We start from the raw sequence: 26659 nt of genomic DNA, 5'->3' as shown, positions 1-26659 counted from the left end.
TGGGTTAAATGGATGGAGTTTTTTTCTGTAGCTACTTCAAAGGTGACTATGGGCGTCAAGATGGATATGGGTATTTCCTCTTGCAGTCTGTCCTATGGTGTGCGACAGTGGCCTTGGGAAGACTGCAGCCTAATATTCAAATAGTCATCATCCTATCTTATTTTCCTAATATCTAGCATTTATATAAGTTTTATATTTGGTAAAATGTAACTATTGGTGGTCTGAAAAGCTGACCAATAACTTGAGAGATTCGAGCCATTTTAAAGAACTCATGTACTACCATTTTCAGTATTCCTTTAGTCCAGGAGATTATTTTCCTATGTGAAGCATGGATAAGTATGGATTCCTTATCTTCTGATATCAGTTTAATTTATTTCTTATAAAGTAACCAGAGGACAAGCACATCTGAGATCTTTCATTGATTCTTTTTTTAAATTTTAAGTCTCAATTATTAAAGTGTAAGGTGACTATTGCCATTTGGTTTCTTATTAGCAGAGAATGTTGAGAGATTTGAAAAATGGCATGTCAGTTTGCTTTTGAGCTGTGCTGTGAAGGCTAGGGTCTCTATGGAAGGGAGTTTGAGATAACAATATGGACATGCTATCCAGAATTAATAAGTAATATTTGTATTTGGATTGGTTTATCAAATTGCTAAAGCCAAAGACCAGAGAGATTTTGATACCTCCTAAAAATTTTAAATTTGCTCCCATTAAAAATTACTATATGTGTAATCCTGAGGCTTAATGCTATAACGAGTACTCAAACAGTATATTTCACTTTGTGTTTCTATGGGGGTGCAAACGACTGAAATCTTTACTTAATGTACACTAAACTGATCTTCTGTAAAAAAAAAAAAAAAAAAAAAAAGAAAGAAATTTTCAATTCCCAACTTGACTCTCACTGGGATTAAACATGACAATAGGTCTGATCTGATTTCATCATCATTTTAAAAAAATCATCTATTATTTTTCACTTTATGTTTCTGTGTGGGAGCAAACTGTTGAAATACTTACTTAAGGTATACTAAGCTGATCTTCTGTATATTAAGATAATCGAAAATGAATCTTGATGTGAATGGAAGGGGAGAGGGAGTGGGAAAGGGGAGGGTTGTTGGTGGGAGGGACGGTATGGGGGGGGAAGCCATTGTAACCCATGAGTCGTACTTTGGAAATTTATATACATTAAATAAAAGATAAAAAAAAAAAAATTACTATATGTGTAATAGACAATAAAATGTGTGATTACAACATGTGGAATAAATGACATTTGACTGTAGTGGTTTCATTATAAGCAAATGGCACAAGAAAAATCTAGTGTTTTAATTCTGAAAGAAAATTTCATGAATATTTAGAAAACTATTGTTTTCATTTCAAGTGCAAGTAATTTGTAAGTGAATAAAGCAGGGTTTTGTTTTTCAATAAAACCCTTGCTGAAGCCTTCTTTATTAATATATAGAGATGTTGAAATTGGCTGGATTGGTTATAATAACAGATCCTTTTACTATTTGAAAAAAAATTACATAATAGCACTTTGATTTCTTTTTTTTAATTATTTTTTTTATTTGAAAGAGTTACACAGAGAGAGAGGGTCTTCCAACCACTGGTTCACTCCCCAAATGGCTGCAATGGCTGGAGCTGTGCTGATCCGAAGCCAGGAGCCAGGAGTTTCATCTGGGTCTCCCATGTGGGTGCAGGGGCCCAAGACTTGGGCCATCTTCTACTGCTTTCTCAGGCCATAGCAGAGAGCTGTATCAGAACTAGAGTAGCTGGGACATGAACCAGTGCCCACATGGGATGCTGGCACTGCAGGCAGTGGCTTTACCCACTACACCACAGACCTGGCCCCAGCACAGTGATTTTTAAAGACAGGCTTTAAAAATGAGCACCTTCAAGATGTCTTTTCTCAGCCCATGAGAGCATTTCAGGCATGAAAAGCCAAGATATAGTGTCAAAAAATGCTCTGCATGAAGGATCTTTGTGAGTGAGATCCCAGTGGAAAGAAGAGGGCATCAAAGAAGGAGGTACTTTTCTCTGAAGGGAAGAGAGAACTTCCACTTTGCATAGAGCTCTAATTACCAACTCAAAAGGCTTTCATAGCCTTGGCAGCTCATGTCAAGACCCTCGGGTGGTCACTGACATCAAAAATAAGTGTTAATTGTTAAATCAACAACAGGAGTCACTGTGCACTTACTCCTCATGTAGGACCTCTGTCCTTAATGAGTTGTACTATGAGAAATAACTCTAAAACTTGCTCTCAATCTGTACTTTATACCTGGTATGTGTGTGTGTGGGTGGGTGCAAACTGTTGAAATCTTTACTTAGTATAGAGTTGGTCTTCTGTATATAAAGTTAATTAAAAATGAAACTTCAATGAAGAATGGGATGGGAGAGGGAAAAGAAGGTGGGATGGGAGTGAGGGTGGGAGGGCGGGAGTTGGGGGAAGAACCACTCTATTCCTAAAAGCTGTACATATGAAATTTTCATTCATTAAATAAAAGCCTTCTAAAAAAACCATGTCTTTTCTCATGAAGAGGCCCTTATATGACAGGTTCCTGAAAACTAGCAACTCTCATTCTATTTTCCCAAACAAGTGTGATTATAATAAAGTTTTCACTGAGGGATGAGCTACCTGTCTCAGGTGGAAGGATCTTGAGCAATTTAGGTAATTTCTTCCTTATGTAAGACAGAATATGCTCAGTTATTAAATCCACAAGAATATGTACACAGAACCTTCGTTAGAGACACTGTGAGTGCTTGCTTATCATCGAATATTCACCACAAGTCCATGGGGTGAATGCTACCAAGTTATTTCCTTTGAGTAAAAGCTACTCACCAAATAGGGAAATCACAGCTATCATGTTTACCAGTATAGGAGTATGCTGGAAAGGAACAAGGCCTCCAGTTCACACATCACGCTATTTCTTTGTGTAGATGACCTTGGGGAAAACTAGTTATGGAAAATATAGATAGTAATCAAGGTAGATAGGGATAGCAGAGTATTTTCTTCTTGCTGCTCACATTGGCTAAGACACTTAGGAAGATTTTCCCTGGGCACATGAATCAGTTTAATAATGATTGCTGCCAGTTGGTGGCTAGACATCAGACTGCCAGCCTACTCAACAGTGTTGCCATCTGCTATTTGGATTCACAGTGTGTTGCTGCTGTGCGCCATCTCATTAAGAACAGGACCCTTGTGAGCCATGCACAGTAGCTTATTCAAGTGAGCTGAAGCAAACTCCTCCCCAAGCCAAATTTGTGGAGGCTGCATGCATCTCATCTTATTTGGAAATTGCTCTATGCTGATCATGCAGTCTGATAGTTCATTGTCTCTGATCATTTATGTGTTAGTCTCTCAAGCAAGCTCCTTGTTTGAAAGTAGTACAAAATACAAATGTAATTATTTCAAAAACTTGTAAAAAATACTCATTCTAGGTTTTTTATTTTAATAAAGCCACATCTTGAAACGGTATTAGTCACTAGTTTGCCAAACACAAACATTTTAATAAATTAAGTGAATTATAATCCCCTGGACATTTTTGGGGGGTAAATCTTCCAGTTTCAAGGATTTTCTTGTTTTGTGGAATTGCTATGGCATAGCTTTTATTTCTTGGATATAAACTTTCAACTCTCTTCCTACAATACCTCCAATAACCACTGATCACTTTAGAGATTTAGATATTTTTACAGAGAACAGAAAATTTATTTGCAAATGTCAGATGAAGGTTCTTCAAAAAGCTCATGGAAAGATAGAATTAAAGTTTATTCAGGTGCGAAAACAACCACATTGAAAACCATGCATAAATTTTTCATAATATACTTTTCCATGAATTTTTTTGAAGATGTCTCATATATTATTTAGATCCTATCCATCCACCTCAACAGATAATGGGTTCTGGAATACTTTGAACATCAGACTGTTATGTTTCAAAATTGGGCTGATTTCAAATTCCAAAGAAATTCATGGATAAGGGTTCAAGTCTCAGGAATTTTTTCACCCATTTCCCACAGAGGAGTTTACCAAGTCCTCACAACTGTGCTTCCTGGCATCTAGAGTGTATGTTTCTTAAAACCTGTGTGTGTCAGGTACGCTATGAGGAAAGACTTTTGTGTGCAGTCAGAATCAAGGAGTTGAGTGTCTCAGACTGGGTTCTCCAGGATAGAGATTCTGAGACTGAGATTAAGTTGAAGTCACAACACATTTGTTAAGAAGCACCTTTTGTATAAATACAAAAGAGGAGAAAAAGAATTAGGTAGATGAAGGGGCTGAGTTGTAATGCAGGTTCAACAGCAGCCCTGGCCATCACCACAGGGGGCTCTGGAGTTGGAATGGCCTTCAGGTGAGAAACAGAGCAACTTTGCATCTCTGCATTGATCAGTCCTTGGAAACCGGCCACCCCAGGAAGGAGTCTGACCTTAGGTGCAGTGGTTCTGTGCAGCTGGGACAATTCCCAAAGAAAGCGGACAGCTGCAGGCTGCCTGCAGACAACACACCCAGTGAACGGGGAGCAAGTCCCTCTTTGAGCAGGATCTGGGCTGTACATCATGTTACCACATGGGACAGATAGAAGCATCTCTTTTGGAGAGTTGCATTAAACATTCATAAACAAATATTCACGTTTGAGAATCTGGCACTGAAGAAGCATTCTAATTTTGTTTCTCTCCTAACATCAATTCCTATCCTAAGAAAACAGTACTCAACAGAACATAATTTGACAAATATCTCCCTAATTGTGTGGTGCCTTGCAGGCTGTGTTAAGAGAACTCCATACAGATGCTTTGCTCGAGGCTAATCTACCCTTCAACAGCAGTCTTTCAGTCCTGCCTGGTAACTTTGGCATTGCTTTATTCATTACAGGCCTGCCAGTCACATACTCAGGTGTGTGCAAAATGGCTTTAGCTTTTTAAAAAATTTATTTATTCAAAAGTCAGAGTTACAGAGAGAGAGGAGAGACGGGGGGGGGGGCGGTGGAGACAAGTCTTCCATTCGCTGGTTCACTCCCCAAATGGCTGCAGTGGCCGGAGCTGTGCTGAACCAAAGCCAGGAGCCAGGAGCTTCTTCCAGGTCTCCCACATGGGTACAGGGGCCCAAGGACTTGGGCCATCTTCCACTGCTTTCCCAGGCCATAGCAGAGAGCTGGATGAGAAGCGGAGCAGCTGGGACTAGGACTGGCACCCATATGGGATGCTGGTGCTTTAGGCCAGGGCTTTAACCTGCTGTACCACAATGCTGGCCCCATGGCATCTGAATCTTAAGGGATGTCAATTGAGAACTGGCATCAACACTGTCCTTTGTGCTCGCCACTGATATCACTCTCCATGTGGACATCTGATGAAATCCAGGACCTCTTCAAAGAGTCTACCCGGTACCTCTGCCAAGAGATCCTCAGGTCTGTCAGCTGTTGGCCTCATTTCTCCAAGTTCTCAACTAAACTAAGAACTACATTCTATGCATCTCTTGGTCTGTTGCTATGGAATCATTCTGAGAGAAGCGTGGTGGGGGCAAGAGGCACGAAGTCACCACATAGACACCGGGAGTCGGGTGAAAGCGGGCCAGAGACAAGCAGCCTGCAGACTCATTTATTTCAGTTGGTTCAGCAGCTTATATAGCCGAGGCAGCCAATCCAGTCAAGGGGTGGTTTATGCCCTAACCAATCACTGCCTGTTGCCAGGCAGGCTCCTTTGCCAGGTGGATTCCGAAGCCATTCTTGAGTAACTGATGTTCGCTTGCCAACGGCCACCTTGGCATGGCCTTCTCATTCCACCACACTGGTCCCCAAATTATTATGAATTAGTGTAGGATTCATCTGCCCAGGCACTAAATGCAGGTGTTTTTACTCCAATATTTAGTGCCATACTGCCAAAGCCAACTCTATAGAACTTTCTCAGGGTCTTAGATCAGGCACAAGCCTCTCAATTCTTAGACTAGGTACATTTTTCATTTTCTGTTCTGGAAGTTCTCTCATGCTCTTAGAATATTGAGCCCCTTTTCAGAAGCCCTTGCAAGTCATTAACTTTCCAGTGTTCTCTCTGAGTATGATTTATAATTTTCTGACTTAATACTAAGATTGTTTGTCTTCCTCTAATTAAGTTTGCAGGAAGTAGAACATGGAGAAAACTGGCTAACCATGGATTATTCCAACTCTAAATTGGACACCATGATTTTGGTCCTTGAAAACTTAAAAACCAGTAGCTGATTTTCTTCTTTCTTTCTTCTTTTTTTTTTTTTTTTTTTAAGATTTACTTATTTATTTGAAAGTCAGAGTTACACAGAGAGAGGAGAGGCAGAGAGAGAGAGAGAGGTCTTCCATCCGATGGTTCACCCCCCTATTAATCACAATGGCTGGAGCTGAGCTGATCCGAAGCCAGAGGCCAGGAGCTTCTTCCGGGTCTCCCACATGGGTGCAGGGGCCCAAAGACAGGCCGTAGCAGAGAGATGGATTGGAAGTGGAGCAGCCGGGTCTCAAACTGGGGCCCATATGCAATGTCAGTGCTTCAGTCCAGGACGCTAACCTACGGCGCCACAGTTCCTGCCTGCTTATTTTCTTTTGCCTGTTTCTTTTGGTGAATCTTCTGTGGCCTTTCTCAAGGCATTAAGATTATAGTCCGTTTTGAATCGGAAGATAAACATGGGTGGATGCTAAGCTCATCTTATCTGAGTCAGGGCAGTGAAGGAAGGGGACAAGACAAAGAGAGCAGGAATAAATATTGCAAAGGAAATAATAAAATAGTTCTTAAAGTAAGGAATAAAGAGTTTGCTTCTAGAGGCAGAAAGTTAGATTTAACACTCTACTCTATCCTATTAGTCTATTAGTTCCTCATTGGACAAATATGATTACTGTCTCAATTTCTGTAGCTTAATGGGGGATCTTGATACCTGGGATTTTCATCGTATCTTGTTTTTCTTCAAGACTGTCTTGGTTATTCTAGTTCATTTCTTTTTCTTTATATTTATAGGCCCTTTAGATTTACATATATATTTTGGATTTAATATATTAATTTCCTCAAAAAATAACTGGGAATTTTTTGATTGGTATGATACTGACTCTACACACAACATTGGATCAAACAAAAATTATGATGTTTAAAATATTCAGCCTTTCACTAATTAACATTGTTTATATCTTCATTTATTTGAACTTTCTTCAATTTCTGTTAGTATTTTCCAGTTTCCAGTGTAAAAAATTACAAATTTTACAACTGATTTATTCCTGGTATTTGCTGATTTTTAACTATTGTCAATTTTAAATATTTTAATTAGTTTAATAGATCTGAGGATGTATAATCATTTGGTATTCTGATCTTTTAAGTTCACGGTCATTTTAATAGTTTATTATTTACTTGAGATGTTTTCCATATACACAATCAAGTACTCTGTGATGTTACTTCTTTTCCAATAGTTATCCCTGCTCTCTCTTCCTCCTCCCTCTCCTCTGTCTGCCATGTAAGATACCAAGTACAATGTTGAAAACTTGTGATGAGAATGAACATCCTACCTTAATGCCAGTATTGAGTGGAAAGATGACTGGATTTTTAAATTTAATTATTTATTTGAAAGGCAGAGTACAGAGAGAGAGAGAGAGAGATAGGATCTTCCATCCAGAGGTTCACTCCCCAAATGGCCGCAGGGCCAGAGCTGGGCTGGTCTGATGCCAGGACCCAGGTGCTTCTTCCAGTTCTCCCACATGCTACTTTTCAAGGTGCATCAGCAGAGAGCTGAATCTGAAGTGGAGTAGCTGGGACTCGAACCAGTTTCCATATGGAATGCTGGCACTGCAGCCTGCTGCTTTACCTATTACAGTTAAGTATATTTGTCTTACAATTAAGTATTATGTTAGCTGTAGATTTTTAGTAGATATCAGTTTAGAAAAGTTCAATTCCTAGTTTCCTGATAATTTATAATTGTTAACGAGTGTTAATTTGTTCAACTGCTTGTTCTCAACATTGAGATTATTACATGGATTTTTTTTTCTGACACATGATGAATTATACTAAGTAATTTTCAAATGATAAAACTAGCTTCATAGTGTACTAGTCTTTTATAGTTTGTAGATTCTACTTTGAAATACTTTGGTTAGTATCTTAGCACCTATGTATTTGAGTTTCTGGCTTCTGAACAGAAGAGAATCAAACAACTAGTCTCCAATTAATTTCTCTCTTGGAGACATCTTGGCGAATGTTTCCACAAAAGAAAGAATGAGGTTAATTCAGGTGAATCATATATATAAATGGATAACAGACTTCATGTACATAAAGGAGTATTAGTTCCTAGGAGGTAGGTCCTTATCTAAAAAGTGCTTTTGGCAAGACATCTCTAATTTAGGATTGATTTTGGTAAGCAAAACCAGAATCTATGAGCTGTGGAGCACAGTGCTCAGGGCAATGTCATGCAAGGTGTTAAGTACCTAGGCATAAAATGGAGAAAAGCCATAACTTAAAATGCTCCATGTTGCGGGAGGTGAGCTCACCTAAAGAATTTATCTTTCTAGCCTGGCCAAATAGCTCGTCTAATGCAAGAAGGCAGGACCTTGGAAACCACATTGTTCTGGGCTTCAATTGCTTTGTCTGTTCTTCCGGATTGCTTGTGTATTTGAGATTAGTAAAACTTTACAAATGATTATAATCTTTTATTCCTGTGAGTCTCTGAGTCTGATTTGACAATCTTTTATATTGTCTCCAACATTTTTAGTGTCAAAGTTATCTCTGCCACCTGAAGAAATTATGAAGCATTTTTATTTTCCTACGAGAAAAAAATGTGTAAATTTAGTATTTTTTTCTTCTTAAATGTTTGGAAGAATTTCCCAAAGAACTTATATGGGCCTGAAGGGAGCACTTTAGGGAAAGCTATTCACTTTTCCTGGGGTACAAGATTCTACCAAGGGCCCTCTTCAACAGGGCAACAGGTACTCTGCCAGGAAGCCAACAGAAGTTTAAACCCAGCATAACTTTCACAAAAAAGTGGGAGTTTGATAAGGGAAACAAAAGATTATGCACTGTGGCGCAGCGGGTTAATCCCCTGGCCTGAAGCGCTGGCATCCCATATGCATGCTGGTTTGAGACCCAGCTGCTCCACTTCTGATCCAGCTCTCTGCTATGGCCTGGGAAAGGAGTAGGAGGTGGCTCAAGTCCTTGGGCCCCTGCAAGACCCGGAAGAAGCTCCTGGCTCCTGGCTTCTGATTGGTGCAGCTTCGACCGGCTGTTGCAGCTAATTGGGGAGTGAACCATCAGATGGAAGACCTCTCTCTCTCTCTCTCTCTCTGCCTTTCCTCTCTCTGTGTAACTCTGACTTTCAGATGAATAAATAAATCTTTAAAGGGAAAAAAAAAAGGATTATGCACTGAAAGAGCTCTAAGAGTGAGCATGCTTTGGTAGGGGCTGGAATATAAGACTAGAAATTGATTTATTTATTTAGGGACGTTTAGCAGCACTCAGTATTTTTTCTTCTGCTGTGGACTGACTATCCCCCAAAATTCATGCCTTGAAACTTAGCCACCAATGTGATAAAATATAAGAAGTATGGCTGTTAAAATGTGATTTAATCAATAAGGTGTCTCTCTCCAACCCTCCAACCCCCACCTTCTAGAATTGGATGATCAACCTTAGAAAAGGGCTGAGAGAACCAGCTGGCCTCCTTGGCCTCTCTGTCCCTTCCACTATGTGAAACCACAGCATTCATCCCCTCTGGAGATTACAGCAACAAGGTGTCACTGGGAAGCAGTGACCAAGCTCTCACCAGACACTGAACTTGCTGGTGCCTTGATCTTGGACTTTCTGGACTCCAGACCTTGTGAGAAAACGAAATTGTTCTTTATGAATTACCCAGTCGTAGGTATTTTGTTACAGCTGCACAGATGACATTATCATCCTGGCATGCACCCCAGGAAGCAGAGAAAGCCCAAAGCCTGGAGACAGGATGATCAACGTGGAGCAAAGTGGGAATGCCAAAGTTGTCTTGGTGAAAAGCAGAAGGAACAGGGACTGAGCAAGATGGTCATGCGGCAACAGATATTTTATGAGGCTAGAAAACCCATATGGTTTTATTCCAAGCAAGGTACAAAAGCTACACAATTAAATAATGCCACCAAAAGTGTGCTGAGAGGACACCAGTACCACTTACAATGGTGGCTGCATTTTTAGAACAAGGCTGAGGGTAAGTGAAGCAGGTATAGAGCTGGGCTTGTTAACAGCACCAGGGGTGATGGATTCTTAAGTAGGAGAGAGCACTGAAGGGCTGGTGCTTAACTACTCAAAGCCCAGAGGCTGTAATTACTTACCATTTGGTGAAACTAGAGGAGGAGCTAAGGGTACTTGACTCACAGGTTGTTTTGGAAACTGATTAAATGAAGAGAATACCCCTACAGACAAAATGGATGGGCAAGGAACAAGAATTCTCCTTAACTTCTATAATTAAGCAAGCCTTGAATGGAACAGAAAAAGGTTGAGGGTGCAAGCCCAATAAAGTATCACAATCCCTTATTAATTTCCCAGACCTGAAGCAGTTTTCAGATAAAGAATCCACAGGTGAGTGTTGGCAGGGTCCCCAGAAAGGACACTGTTGGACAATGGTGTGAGTATTTAATGCGATGAGTTCTTAAGTTCTTCTCCAAATGGATTTATGGCTACTTAACCAAGTGAGTATACACTGGTACAGGAAACCATCCAGAAATTTCTAGGATTATTTGGCACAGGATCCAAGCTGACAAAGGCACCTAGTCATCTTCCTAGCAGACAGGTCTGAACAGAGCCATGCAGCACGAAGGGGAGGACTGAGCTAGCCTTGCGGCGCCGGCACACCGGGTTCTAGTCCCGGTCGGGGCACCGGATTCTGTCCCAGTTGCCCCTCTTCCAGGCCAGCTCTCTGCTGTGGCCCGGGAGTGCAGTGGAGGATGGCCCAAGTCCTTGGGCCCTGCACCCCATGGGAGACCAGGATAAGTACCTGGCTCCTGCCATCGGATCAGCGCGGTGCGCCGGCCGCGGCGGCCATTGGAGGGAGAACCAACGGCAAAGGAAGACCTTTCTCTCTCTCTCTCTCTCTCACTGTCCACTGCCTGTCAAAAAAAAAAGGAAAAAAAAAAGAAAAAAAAAAGAAAATGCACCACTTGGATCCTGTGCTGAGAGGAGCTCAACCGGGGGTCCTAGCTACTGCTCTGACTCTGTTCATACTTCCATGCCAAGGCTGCATTTCCTATGGGTGGTTCCTATCAGAACAACAATGGAAAGTAGCTGCTATACTCATGCCAGCAACTTTGGCTTGACAGTTCATCAGTTGACCTTAAACTTTATTAAACTATGCTATAGGCTAAGTCTTTTGGTACTTAACCTTTCTTACTACTTTATTAGTCACGGTTCTCAAGAGACACAGACCCAACAGTATCATCCAGCAATATACCACCTATCCCATTTATTATAAGGAATTGGCTCACACCATTATGGAGGCTGAGAAGACCCATGAGCTGCTGTTTAAAGTCCTGACAGCTGGGAGCACTGACAGTGTCAGTCCGAGTCTTGGAACACAACAATTCTGTAGTGAGAATTAAGCCTTCTGCCAACTTTTTGTTTTATTTGGGACCTCAACATATCAGATGATGTCCACTCATGCTGGGACTCTCAATCTACTTTACTCAGTCCATCAATTCAAATCCTAATCTCACCAGAAAACACCCTGAAACAGCCAGAAATAATGTTTGGACAAATATAAGTTGACATAAATAAGAGTTAAACATCACACCCTCACCGGGTTCAGGCATGTTATGGAGTCTGAGTATTCTATCTCATGTTGCTTACTCTGCCTTTCAGCATTCAGAAGCATTTCGCCAAAAATCTGTTAAAAATAATCCCATCTTTGCACATGCTTCTCAGAAGTTGCAAAATAACAAATTTGGGCATTGTCCTGGCAGGTAGTTAGTTGTGGATCAGCTTTGTTTTACTTTGACCGATTTTAGGCTTGTTTTGAGAGGAGTGAAGTAAGAGGGGACAAGTGGTGTAATTTTAATCAGGCTAGTCTGGTCCTACCTATGTAACATTTCTGAGATCTTTCACGCATACATGGAGTTCTCAGTAATGAAATGTTTTCCAGTGTCATGTTAGTTTTGAGAATTGTTAAGGTTAGTGTTCAACAATGGGATCTCTGTGGATTTCTGCAGTTTTTTCTTTGCAGCCTTTCCTCCTCACTGATCTTTGTTTTGGCTCTTGAGAGATTACATGAGTTTTGAGATGTGTATATATGAGGGTATTTCAAAAATTTTGTGGAAAAGGGAATTAAAAGAGAAGTTTATTTTGGTGCAAACAAATTTTAAGATCCATGCATATGAGGGGTCTTCAAGAAGTTCAAGTTCATGGAAAACTTATATTACAAAGAAATCATGCATGGTTTTTAATTCCATTTTCCCATGAACTTGTTGAGGTACCCTCAGCACATGGCAGAAGCTAACACATATTGAGTTGAAGAACAAAGCCTTCATCTTATTGATGGCAAGCAGAGGAAGATGGTGACCAACTATTTCTAGAAGATGGGGCCTCAAAGAGGAATCACTCAGTTTCCCTTGTATTCCAACCAATATCAATGCTAACCCTTCACATGATGGAAATTATCATAATTCTTTTTATCCCATGCTTCTTCTAGTTTTCCCTTCATTACTTGGAAGCTATCACTAGTGCTATTTGACAGAAGAAAACAGCATCTTAGGAAAAGTTAAGGACATTGATTTATAAAGCTCACAAAGACACAAGAAATGATTAAATTTTATTTTTTAACTTTTCTCCAAATAACTCATGATTGTTTCTGAAATTATGTAAGATAAGAAGATACACAATCCTTTCCCAGTGGTCACATTTTTCAAGTAAAATGTTAAACAAAATTCAAGTTTCACTGTCACTTCCTCTTATAAACATGACTCAAAACTGTTAGAAACACGTACCTTCCAAAACATTTAACCTTCTTATTTAACTCTTCTGCTGGCCTTGTACTGGATGCCAAAAACCGGAGCATAGAAATAAGGGAAGAAACAGATTTAGACAAGCCTAACAGTGTATTCTGCAGGCTTATCAGATGCCTCTTGTGTGCTTTCTCATTTCAACCCGATTCCAGCCACAGCTCTCAAGAACAATTCTAGGAAGCTTTTACCCTGCTCTGGGCTGACAGTGCCTCACTTCAAGCATGCACCAAGAATCCAGTTTCCTGTCCCATGCCTTCTCTGGTGAAGCAGTGTGTGACACCATGGTTCCAGCTGTGCTCTCCTGTCTCTGCAGCCCAGAGGAATGTGGGCCTCACGCCCCCTGGGAGCAACTTTCAGTACATATGAAATGATGCTGATAGATAAAAGCTTCTCCCCGTGACCCCTTAGCCAGGCAGTTCTGAGCAATGCTTAATAAGAATTATGAGAAGGTTCTACATTAAGTTAGCCTTAACACTGGTGGACCACTTGTTAACACTACCTTATTTTGCCTGGGTTTTCTTTCTTTTTTTTTTTTTTTTCCTTTTTATTTGAGAGGTAGAGTTACAGACAAAGGGAGAGACAGAGACAGAGGTCTTCCATCCTCTGGTTCACTTTCTAAATGGCCACAATGGCTGGAGTTGTGCAGATCTGAATGGACAGAGCTGTGCAGATCTGAAGCCAGGAGCCAGGGGCGGCTGCAGGGTGCAGGGGCCCAAGTGCTTGGGCCATCTTCTACTGCTTTCCCAGGCCATAGCAGAGAGCTGCATCAGAAGAGGAGCAGCCAGGATTGGAACCAGTGCCCATATGGGATGTCGGCATCACAGGTGGAGGTGGAGACTTAGTCCACTACACCACAGCGCTGGCCCCAGCCTGGGTTTTCTTTTGCTTTCTTTCCTGTTCACTCCCCCATCATCCCTGCTCCCTGGGGTCAGATTACCGAATAGAAAGCATTTACCTTGTTTCAGCCTCTGCTTTCAAGAATAACCTAGATTAAAACAATGGCTAAATAGGTTGTTGTTAGACGACACAAGGCAGGAACGTAATTTTTCCTTGCAGTGCAGATGTTACAAAGGAACACTCAGTTGGCAGCTCCTTCAGGTTTTCATCTTTGTTTTTGAAAGCTCCATCCTGAATCTGACCACCTAGAGAAAAAAATAATATAAGCAAAAGCAATTGGTACAGTTAGCACACAACTGAACAGGCATCTTTGCTTGCCACGATGGAGCTAGGGCCTGTTTCTCTGTGCGGTGGTCCTTAGCAGTTTGATGAGATTCCCACTACAAATGGAAGAGCCCTCAGTCTGCCTAATCAGGGGAAGGTTTTTGTTGCTTTGGAAACAGGCATATCACTCTGTAAAAAGCTGGATCTTTTCCTGCTGTAATTCTTTCTGCTAAGAAACTCAAACATAACTTAGCAATGCATAAATTACTGGAATACAATCAGGGCTTTCTTAATTCATGAAAAAATGAAAGAATGTCCTGAAATATAAAGGGAGTTATTAAGAATCAACTGAAGTTGCACAGATGCTGGCCCTGAGTAAAAAACATCAACAACTGTAATTTTTCAACTCATCTGAGGTTCTGAAGACACTACAGAGAAAAAACTCATTAGAATTCCTCTCTCATGGAATCTGTAATCTAGTAGAACCCTAGGTGAGACAATAAAACAATAATGAAAATACATTATATTTAAAATAAGGGCTATGGATAAAAATCAACCAGGGATGGTTAAGGGCCCAACTGCATTCTCCCCTACAAAATCCATACAGTGCAGTCCTAATCCCACAGGATTTCATAAGGTAACTGTATTTGGAGAAAAGAGACTTTTAAGGAGGAAAGCTAAGGCCCTTAGTGTGGGCCTCAATCCAATGTAACTAATGTCCTTGTAAGTGGAATTCTGGACACACAAACAGGCACTAGGGACTCGTACGGAGGAAAAATCCCAGGAAGGCAGCCAAGTGCAAGTCAAGGAGAGAGGTCTCAGGAGAAATCAAACCTGCTGACATCTTGGTCTTGAACTTCTAAAAGCCTCCAGAACTGAGAAAGCTAATTTCTGTTGCTTAAGACACCCAGTCTATGGCATTTTGCTGTGGTAGCCCTAGCAAAGGAGCTCAGATGGGGCGAGAATGTACAAGTTTCTGGTGTTTTTCTTTAATCTACAAGCCTTCACTGAGAAAACTTACATCTCATGTGGAAATTCCCGGGAGGAGCATTCTGGAGGGCAGAAGAGCAATCCCCAGTGCCCTGAGAAGGAGGCCAGTGGTTTGAGACTCAGGAGCCTCATCCCAGAAGATGAGGCTGGAAGGGGCATGGAAGGAGGACGCCATGGCGGGTACTGTGAGAGAGGGGCTCTCAGGGCAAGTGTGGTCGTTTCCTGCATGGTGGGAGGCTCTGAAAAACTGCACCATTTTACCATGATGGGGATGGTGCTACTGGTTTTTAGTGGGTAGGCAACATTTAATTGTAAAGTATAGCTAGGGGCCAGCGCCATGGCGCACTAGGTTAATCCTCAGCCTGCAGCGCCAGCATTCCATATAGGCACCCAGTTCTAGTCCCGGTTGCTCCTCTTCCAGTCTAGCTCTCTGCTGTGGCCCGGGAGGGCAGTGGAAGGCCCAAGTGCTTGGGCCCTGCACCCGCATGGGAGACCAGGAAGAAGCACCTGGCTCCTGGCTTTGGATTGGCGCAGCTCTGGCCGTTGTAGCCATTTGGGGAGTGAACCAACGGAAGGAAGACCTTTCTCTCTGTCTCTCTCCCTCATTGTCTGTAACTCTACCTGTCAAATAAATAAATTAAAAAAAATAAAAAGGTATAGCTATGCTCAGGACAGTCCCATCTAACAAGATATTTTTCCACATTTTATGTGACTTTAAAAATGTCTTGTGGATCACTCATATAGAACTTCATTTATGTTAACTTCTAAATTCCATTAATGGCAATCTGATACTGGGATCAACTTCTCACTGAAAACAAGTAAACGTTCTAGATAAAATATATTTGATCAAACTTGGCAAGGTTTTGTAAATATTTTTCTGCCTCATATTCTCTCTTTACATTCTGGGAGCCCAGTTTTGTGTATATTAGACTTACTGACACTATCTCACAAATCACTGATGCTCTGTTGAGTTAAACTTATTGCTTCTCCACATACATTAAATCTGGATGATTTCTAATGATTTTTCTTCAAGTTTAATGATTCTTTCTACCATGTGTCAAATCTATTAATAATCCTATCAAATAATTTCAATTACGTGTTTCAGCTGTAGGATTTCCATTTTAACCTTTTTATATTATTTGTTTTGTGTTTCTATTGAAATTTCCTATGTCTTTACTTATTATATCCACCCTTAATAAGATTCTTTAGCACATTTGGCAGTTATTTTACACTCCTTGTCTACTAATTCTAATATCTATAGATCTGTTTCTGTGGATTTATGATAAAAGTGATTTTGTAGAACAATAACAAAAGGTTAATTTTTTTTCTCAAGAATGACACTGGTCAAGGGGATGCAATATGTGAAAAAAAAAATCAGTCCTTAATTAAATCACACTCCAAAATCAATTGTACATATTATTAGATGTAAGTGTTCAAAGAAAAGACAAGTTCCCAGATGGTAACACAGGAGAAAGTCATTGTGACCTTAGAGTAGGCAATAATTTCTTACAGATCAGCAAAGGCAGTAATCATGGAAAAAGAATGGGGGTGGGAGGCGGGTGGTGGTTGTAAAAGGCCCTTTATAAAGCCTTTTAAAAACAAATTTATAAAAGGAAAAAACAACAGAAAAAGAATAATGTGTTTCAAAATGTCCCTAAAAGAGGAAAAAAAAAAAGGAACAATGCCAACATGTTCAACAGTAAAGGGTTCTTTTTCTTATTTTTTAATACAAAATACAAGCAAAGAATACACATGTTTATAACTCAGGAGCAGACACGCAGTCATGGAGGAAGATCTGTAAATTTAACTTCAATAAAAACTAAAATTTACTTTTATCAAAATCTGATTACGAGATAGTTAAATGTGAACCGTCTATTAGAAAAGGTGTTTGTATGCAGCGTTCAGAAAGAACAGAAAAAGATAAATAATCCAATAGAAAAATGGGTGAATATCTAAAAAGCTGTATTAAATGAGATATCCAATTGGCCAATAATAATAAGAAAAACACTCTTTATCATTAATCATCATCATAGAACTGGAAATCAAGGCCACACAATCCCCAGTGTTGGTGAGGATGTGGGGGCACTGAGTACACAACACCGCTGAGAGAGCAAATATGTAAAACTTTTGGCAATCTAACTACTGACGATCACAGACATACTTATGTCCAAGCTACCCAATTTTATGGATTTATCCCAACAGAGTCTGCTTCTATGTGAGCAGGCAGACAGACTAATGTTCACACATCCATTATTTTAATAGCCCTGAACCTGGAGATAATCTGAATGTTCATTATCAGTTTATGGGAACAATCACAAGATCTCATCCTGGATTCAATTTTTGTGAAATGTCCAGGGCAGGCAAAACTGCAGAGACAGAAAGATGAGTGAATGGTTGATGCTGGAAAGGATACAGACAGGGCTTGGAGGTTAGTACCTAAAAAGTCTAGAGTTGCTTTTCAGGTGAAGAGAATGTTCTAAAACGCATTTAGGGATAGTCGCCCATATCTGTATATATACTCCAAAACACATACGCTAATCTGCACACTTATAATTGAAAAATTGGAGATGTAAATTATATCTAAAGCCATTATTAAGAAAAATAATAGTATAAAGGAAAAACAGGGTGTTTCCATACAATTAAGTGCCATACAACATAAAAGAGAAGAAAATAAGAAAAGACTTGGTACATGAAACAATATCGAGGAACTCAAATATAATATGGAGTGAACAAAACCAACTACTATTAAATACTCACTGAATAATTAACGTGTCATTCAAGAACAGCCAAAACTAAACTATATATCTGAGGATAAGGCAGTGGTTACATTTGGAGAGAGATTGCTCCCAATTCAGCAGGTGAATGAAGGAAGCTAGGAATAGTTTTATTTCTTGATATGGGTAGTGGCTGCCAAGGGTGTGTTTCTGTTTGAAAGTGTACTGATTGAAAGTGTATATTGATAATTTGTACAGTTTTCTATACACAACACAAAACAAAAATTTAAGGCATTTAAAAAAAATCCAGTTGTTCAATACATTGCCCTATCAGTATGCATTGAAAAAAGGCCACAAAAATAACACATAAATATTTTAAACAATTATTTTATGTGGCTTGAGATCATGGAGAATTTGGAGTTTCCTACTTTTTAGTACTTTCTAAGTTACCACAGTGAACACACATTCCATTTATAAGTTTAAAAAAGCTATTAAAATACAAACATCTGAGAGATATCGTGAATTTCCTTTTACACGAATCCATTTAGTCTGTGGAGACTCGGGCTGTTGCTTCCAGAGGGAAGCGAATGCCATTTTAGCAGCTGGTCCCGGCGGTTTGCTGACGGCTAACCACTCACCACCAGCCCTGGCCACCGCCCCGGGAGGGAGAGCAAAGGAACAGGTGCAGGTGGGGACCCAAGAGACCGTGAACTAAGCCCGGGCAGCTGACACCCAAGTTAGCGGTAGGTCGCGGTCTTCACCGAACCCTGGTCCCTGCTGCAGACCTATTGCGGGACCTGGAAGGAGTGCTGGCTCCACTGCACGACGAGACTCCGATCCCTGTAACCTCCCCGTTTTCCTAAGAGTGCTTTGTACATTGATATGAGTTTGTGAAACCAAAGACGCATATGCGACTGAGGGTTCTGACCTGCAAACCCTAAAACTATTTGCTACCTGGCAGAAACAGCCAACCCCTTAAGTGGAGATTCCACACAGGAAAAGCTGAAACTTAAAATTTTTACCTGGGTATGCCCTCGCTGCAGGCTCCGGCCAGGCTCCTCAGGCGCGGGAAGTCGCGATCCACTCAACAAAGTGTAAAAATTAGCCTCTGAAGCCCGCAGCCGGGAAGCAGGGCTCCAAAGGCGCTGAAGATACCCACGGCAGCCCTCCGCGGATCGCAAAGGAGTAGCGGTCCCGCCTTCCAAGCCAGAAAGCCGCGCTGTCACTCCAGGAGCAGCCATCTGAGCCCGCAAGCCGCACCGCTACCAAGCGGTCCCCGGGGCGGGCTCGAGTTCTGGGGGAGCGCCGCGTGGGCGCGGCCGGCCTCCACGGCGCCTGCGCAGCGCCGCGCCCCGGCTCCGCCCCCCGCGCAGGCCCGGGGGTCTCCTCCCGGCCGCCGGGAGAGCGCGTGCCGGCTCCTGGCTTCCCTGGAGAGGAGGCAGCCAGGCCGGAGCACACACGGAGTGCTTTGAGAGTTGGTTATAAACATCGTAAACCCTAACCTTTAAGTCTTGCCGACGTACGTGCCAAAGCCCATTTCTTATGATTTAGCTTAGTGTCTCGGTGTATTTAGTGTGTCCCTGAGAAGAAGGGATTTTCCTACCTCCGTGCTACGGGCATGTAGGGAAAAAGGATCCTGTGTGTGTCTGTGTGTGTGTGTGCGCGCACTAGTTGGGGCATATCTGGGCTTCCTACTAGATGCCAATAGCCACCTGCTCTTCCAACTGCGACAGCCAAAAATGTCGTTGGACACTTTTGTCAAATGTGTGGTGGTGGTGCTGGAGGTGGGGGCACAGCTGCCCTTGTTGAGATCTGCTGTCCTACAGACTCGCAATACCGCCATCACACTTAGGAAAAAAAAAAAAAAACACACTGTTACATTAACCTTTGAGTTTATAGTCACATCTCAATCATTCCCCAAATGTCCTTGATGACCTCGTTGTAAAATATGAATCAGATATAACAAGGGCCATGTATTGTATTTAGCTATCAAATCTCTAGTTTTTTCTAACTTGGAACGGTTCCTCAGTTTGCTTTTTTTTTTTTCCCTGGCATTAACATTTCTGAAAAACTGGGGCCGGTGGTCTTCAGAGTATCCTTCAATTTGGGAAAGTCGGATAGGTTCCTCATTTTAAGAGTGATGATGTTTTAACAACAATTCCAATTAGGTGATGTTTTTATCCAATTTTGTATATTTTTCAAATAACCATTTAGCTGTCCTAACAACATTTAATTTTAAAAAGCTATCTTTTTTCCTCCAGTGATTTGAGATACTGGTTTTATTACATGCATAAATTTTCACATTGTACTTGGGTCTGCATCTGTGTTTTCTATTGGATTGCCTATTAATTTGCTAATATTTAAATTATGGGGACTACGATATATTGCAACATCTAATAGGACTAGGGCTGCATAATCACTTTTTTTTCCTAAAAATGTGCTTTTATATTTTTGCTTATTTTTTTTCTGTGTAAACTATTGTACTCTAGTTCCACAAAAATAAACTTTAAACAATTGTCATCAATTTATGAGGTTGCATTTCCTATTGAAGAGCAAGGTTTACTTTTCCTTTTACTCAGAGTAAGTCACAGTTTTGTGTCTTTCAGAAAAGCTTTAATGTTTTTCTTATACAGGTTTTCCCCCATTTCTTAATTTTATTCTCAGGAAATTTCTTCTTTTGTTGTTTGTAATGTGAATGGAATAATTTCTTGTATTTTTCCCTGTAACTGCTTAAATACATGAAGGTATTGACTTGTAAATATATTATATCTTGCTACTATATTGAATATCCTATTACATCTAGTATTTTTCCATTGATTATACTTGCACTTCTATTGATATTTTTACTTAAATTCAGTGATCATACATTTTGAAGCTCAAATTGCCCATCCTTGGCTATCTTTGACTTCTACAATGATCTGACACAACCCCAAATATCTTGGTAGCTTCTTTGCTTTCTGACACAGTGCTAGTGTCATATTATACATCAACTATTTTCAAGGAGTCCTCATTGTCTTCAGTGAAAATAGTATTTGAAGGCTACAATCTGTACACATAAAGGTGTTTAATGGTAGCAATGTAATTGTTTATTTACTTTTCCAAAAATATTCCAACTATAGTAAAAACGCTAAATGCAATTAAATCTAGCTAGACTTGTGTTATGTTGATTTTAATCTAGATTGCTTAAAGTCCAAATGGAAAAAAAGTGAGCCTTAAGAATGACTACCTTTTAAGTTTCTAATTCATTTATTTCATGTGATATTTTTATTGCTATAGGTATTGAAATCCATGAATTTCACTGTGAACACTTAGGCTGCTGTCTCCTGTAGACTCTGCTATCATGTTATTTTTTGTCTAGAAACTATAAATATCACCTGCTATTTCACTTTGTCGAGTTTTGCTCAATAGAAGAATTTAAAATTACAAAACAGGAACACTTCCTATGTATGAATTGTTATGAATTTTTAGTTTTATATTGTTGGTATAAAATATTTTTTCTTTATGCAACTTATTGGGGTATATGCATGTTTCCATTTCTAAATCATAAAGTTAATTTCATAAATGTTCTGTGTACTTTTTAGTTCTACATTAAGAGAAGTTTATTAACATTTGCTATTATTTCTGTTTTTATTTTTCTTTGAATCACTTGTAACTTCTGCTGTAAGGAAAGTAGCTGTTACGTTACTTGCCCTAAATCTTTTCATAAATATTTTCTTTTCACTGTGAATTATAGCCTTCAGCATTGTAAGGTGTTCTTTGTCTTAATACTGGTGCTTGGTCTGAGTTCTACTATACTGAATCTCAAAAATCTCCATTATTTTTCTTTTTTTATTTGCATTTTTTGTATACCTTAGCCCATCCTTCTTTTCATTTCTGTATTGTTTGATGTGTGCCTTTGTCTTCTATATACAGCATAGAGTAGAGATTTCTTTTGGGATCAACCAGATTATTTTCCCTTTAGTAGAGAATTAAACCCTCTACTGGCCTGGTTTCAGTTATCTATTATATTTGCATGTGTAATATTTAGCATACTCGGTGGTGATAAGTGCCATTTAAGAATAAAGATGAGGAAGTGATCAGGGAAAGTCTCACTGAGAAAGTGATTTTGGCACTAGCACATGAAGTAGTTGAAAGAATGAATTGTATGGATAAACCAAGGGAGCTGGTGTAGCCACAGTGCAGCAAGCAGAGTCATATGAGGTAAAGGCAGAGCTCACAGCCAAGGGGCTCCAACGGGATCCTGCCAGTCCTGGAGGAGCAGAGGCTGCCACCTGCAAGAATGTTGGTGTGAGATGTTGAAATACTACTACTTCTGCCATTACCACAAAAATAAAATTACAACTCTGTGAGAACATATTAATAGACCTGGGAAGTCCAGCTTTGGTAGAAGAGGAAGTCAGGCTTGTGGCTATTATATTGTGGGATGTAGCTCAAATGAGGCGTGGAAGAAGTATCATACTTGCTGCCTTTGAGGGCTGGACCACTCAACACCCCCTTCCCACTCCCTTCCAAGGCAGAGATCCTTCAATTCTCCGATGTTTAAGTTTGCGCTTCAGGTTCTACTTCCAAACACATCGGACAGAAACGTGCTTTATCCGAAGCTGTGCGTTTCTGGGAGGAATGGTAACACACGTGTCCGTGTTCGGGACAATGTTCGGGAAGCAGGAAGCATTAGCATTCTGCTTCCAGAGGTTGGATTAAAGGCCTGAAAACATCCGTGTGTGGGAATTCTTTAAAAAGTCCAGTATTCAGCTTAAAGCAAAATTTTTAAATCTCTTTATGAAGACATTTGATTTACCAGACATTTGTATGACAAAGTGATTTGTAATGGTGTGTGTATGTGTGAGAGAGAGCGAGAAAGAGAGAGAGAGGCACTAGGCATGAATTGTCTGCAATCCAGACAAACTGTCCAGAATGAGAGTAGAGACGGGACAAACTCTATATACTGTAGGCAGGATTACTTCCTTGTCTTCATGTTTCATTTGGAAGCATTTTGTCTTTCCACTTTGCTGTTTCTTTTTTCTTCTTCTTCACGGTTCTTTTTCCTAAGCTAGGCTGGCACAGTGTAATACTGTCTGACTCAGTCACAACTCCTATAGAAAACTGAGCGCTGCCTTGTAAAATAGGACACACAACAAAAGACTTATCAGAGCGCTGAGCTCATCGCGGCGGCGCACGGAGACCCAGCGCAGTAATTCAACAGTGTTTCCGAGGCTGGGCCGCTGCGTGCGGTTCTTGGTATGCTATTGCCCCCTGCTGTTCTTATGGAAGTACTGACTTCAGAAATAAAAGTTTCCGTGACGTTGCAAGGTTTCATGCAGCGCTTCCTGCTATCAGAGAAAGTTAGCCAAGTAATTCGAAGATTTAAGCCGAATAATTTAATGGGTTGCTTTCTAAAAAGATGACTATCAAGGAAATTACAAGTAAATTTCCCTACTCCCCCATATGTCGAAAAGAAATGGGATTCATTTATTTGGCTGATGAATCCAGTTTCCCTTTTAAGTTTCCGAGGAGGGCAGAGCCCAAGGCCGCTGCGGTGGTCTGGAGATGATAATATTGGTAGAGAGAGCAAGGATTCGATTGAGAAAATGGAGGGCAGAGTGCCCGAACGGAGGGAATGATGGATGATTTCCAGACATGGAGGGTGAAACAGTTGAGCCCTGAACAGATGGTTTGCATTCCTCAAGGAGCTTGGGGAGAAAGGAGCCTCGCGGAGGAGCCAGGCAGCCTTCAGCCCTACTGCCGATTCCCGGGTGTGGTCCAGGAAGCTTCTCACAACTGCTAGGCCTTGGGTTGGGGCCTCTCAACGGGAGCAGAGGCACAGAACCCCTGGAGCTGATTCCCTGGCCCTCCCAGCCGTTTCTACAGCAGTCAGCAGCCGTCTCCTGGCTGGGCGTCCGCCCACGTGCGAATGCGTGTGAGCTTGCCCGTGGCACGTGCTGCGTCCCAGGTTTCAGACCACAACAACCCCAGCTGCTAGAGCTTGCGGTGGGCTTGAGGGCCAGGGGCCCCTCTCAGAAAAGCAGTTTAGAAGCTAGAGTCTTCGCCTCTGCCTTTGGTTTTTGCTCAGTCTCTCTTCATGAGGAACCCGGCTAGAGAAAAATCTGTTAATAGTTAGAAAATTAAAAGTATTTTTTGTTATGATAAAGCTTGAAATGTAGCCTGAGCTGCCCTTGAAAGATTTAGCTTTTGCTGTAAATACCACTAAGAAAGTCCCTACTTCAAAGGCACATAATGGATTTTAAGAAGTAAAAAATTTGGCAAAACATCTACGTGATTTATGTCAGGTAACAGTGATCTGGTTCCTTAGTGCTTGCCTGGTTGTATTCACAGTTAGTTTCACTGCTGTCATTCTCTGTTTCTCTTTCGTGATATCTTGGTATCCATTTATCTTCTCAACCAAACTTACCTATTTTATTATTTTTAATTTTATATGTTTTAAAATTTTTCTTAAAATGTATTTGAGAGAGAGGGAGGAGGGGGAGAGAGAGGGAGAAAGAGCCACCCCACCTTTTGGTTCATCTCCCCAAATGTCCACAATGACTGGGGCTGGAGGTGGGCCAGGGCCTAAGCCAGAAGCCAGGAACCCAGCAGAGGTCTCCCATGTGGATAACTGAGGCCCAACTACTTGAGCCATCACCTGCTGCCTCTCAGGGTGAACATCAGCAGGAAGCTGGAATCAGTAGTGGAGTCAGGACTCAAATTCAAGCACTCTGGGTTGTCGGCGTCTTACTCACTGGCCCATTCCCATTTCTCACTTAAATTTATATTCTCCACTGCGATAAGTGTTAAATATATGGAGAAATAGGGCAGACTATGTCTTCAAGCCTTTTACAGTAATTTAGGAAAATGTAGAATACTAGCACACTAATCATGAAAGTGAGGCCAAGGTTCCTTTTCATTTTATTTTTTAATTCCATTATATGCCATGCCATTCCATCCTGTTCTACTCTATCCCTTCTCCTCTTTACATTTCACTGTGTTTGTATTGAAATTTCAAATCAAGAATGCTGACTCTTCTTTGTATGTATTTTTGCTGAAGCCTTAGTACTCCAGCTCTTAGAAGTTTGCTTATATTGTATTTGTAATAAGTTTCTGTTGGGGGCCGGCTCTGTGGCATAGTAGGTAAAGCTGCCTCCTTCAGGGCTGGCATCCCATATGGGCACCAGTTTGAGTCCTGGCTGCCCTACTTCTGATCCAACTCTCTGCTGTGGCCTGGGAAAGCAGCAGACGATGGCCTGAATGCTTGGGCCCCTGTACCCACATGGGAGACCTGGAAGAAGCTCCTGGCTCCTGGCTTCGGATTGGCCCAGCTCCAGCCGTTGAGGTCAGTTGAGGAGTGAACCAGCGGATGGAAGATCTGCCTCTTCTCTGTAACTCTGCCTTTCAAATAAATAAATAGGGGCCGGTGCTGTGGCACAGTGGGTCAACACCCTGGCCTGAAGTGCCGGCATCCCATATGGGCGCCAGTTTGAGACCTGGCTGCTCCACTTCCTGTCCAGCTCTCTGCTATGGCCTGGGAAAGCAGTAGAAAGAAGATGGTCCAAGTCCTTGGGCCCCTGCACCTGCATGGGAAGACCTGGAGGAAGTTCCTGGCTCCTGGCTTCGGACTGGCACAGCTCTGGCCGTTGTGGCCAATTGGGGAGTGAACCAGTGGATGGAAGACCTCTCTCTCTGCCTCTTCTCTCTCTATGTAACTCTGACTTTCAAGTAAAATAAATAAATCTTTTTTAAAAAAATAAATAAATCTTTTTTTAAAAAAATAAGTATCTGTTAAGTGAGTACTGAGCACTTATAAATTGCCTAGCATTACGCGGTTCCTGTCTAAACCAGATGTATTAGTCAGCTTTTTTTTTTTATTACAATGAAATATTTGAGACAAGCTACTTAATAAGGGAAGTTTATTTCAGCTCATGGTTGTGGAGGTGGGCCCCATTGGTTTAGTGTCTGGTGATGGGGTTCTTGTTGGTGGAGTTGAAGCTGGCACTGGGCAATGTAGGACAAGAGGGAACCTGCCTGTCTACCTGTGCCCATGTGGTCTCTGCTATAGCTACCAGGATTTAATCATAGAGACTACCTGGAAGACCCAGTCAAATCCAGCCACTTCCCATAGGCCCTACTCTGTACCACAATTGGATTGATTTTCTATCATTGACATAAGACTTTGGGGATCAACCTTTTAACATATGAACCTTTGGGGGATAGGAAACACACAAACAAATATCCAAACCGTAGGACCAGATGTATATATAATTTTAATAGAGAAAAGTGACATTGGAGTGTTATTTATATAGACCTGGAAGGAAGAATTAGGAATATTTATTTTAATGCAGACTCTTAGGGACATTGAAAAATTTTGTTAATGAAAAAAAGAACACAAAAATTGTATCTAGTGTTGCTAATGTGTATTTATTTTTAGTATTTCTGTCTATGTAATGCTTTGTGAGATCTGTGGCCATGTGCCTACTGCAGATAAGGTGGAAACTTGCATTTTTCTTCAGTGTCAGAGAGCAGAGAAAATGAGACTTATTTTTTAATTTTTTTAATATAAAGAGAACAGATTTCATGTATTTAGTAGATACAGTTCTGAGAAAATAATCATGCTTCACTTTTTCAAAAGAAGTTTAAACTTAATTACTTTTCTTTCAGAATCAAGAATTAATTTACCAGTGTTTTGTGGGGCTGGCATCCTGGGTAAAGCTGCAACCCTCAGCACCAGCATCCCATATGGGCAGTGGTTCATGTCCTAGCTGCTCCACTTCCAATCCAGCTCCTTGCTGTTGTCCTTGGGAAAGTAGCGGAAGATGGCCCAAGTGCTTGGGCCCTTGCACCCACATAGGAGACCCGGAAGAAGCTCCTGGCT

At 41.0% G+C, this 26659-nt stretch overlaps 1 long non-coding RNA gene across 21 annotated transcripts in view; it reads right to left on the bottom strand.

The window, feature by feature from the left end:
* The window catches only part of LOC103350563 (uncharacterized), a 164398-nt gene extending 145276 nt beyond the window's left edge, over positions 1-19122 (bottom strand). For 2 of the 21 annotated variants that reach the window (XR_011387832.1, XR_011387833.1), the window contains exon 1: positions 18819-19122. This is a non-coding gene — a long non-coding RNA (uncharacterized lncRNA). Of the gene's footprint in view, positions 1-554; positions 14074-18818 lie in introns of those variants that run through there. The other 19 variants (XR_011387848.1, XR_011387850.1, XR_011387847.1 and 16 more) reach the window with 19 other exon arrangements.
* Positions 19123-26659: the final 7537 nt, after the last annotated feature.

Source organism: Oryctolagus cuniculus, chromosome 4 (assembly GCF_964237555.1).
Source record: "Oryctolagus cuniculus chromosome 4, mOryCun1.1, whole genome shotgun sequence".
In the NCBI taxonomy this organism is placed as follows: domain Eukaryota; kingdom Metazoa; phylum Chordata; class Mammalia; order Lagomorpha; family Leporidae; genus Oryctolagus; species Oryctolagus cuniculus.
This window is presented reverse-complemented; position numbering and strand designations above follow the sequence as displayed.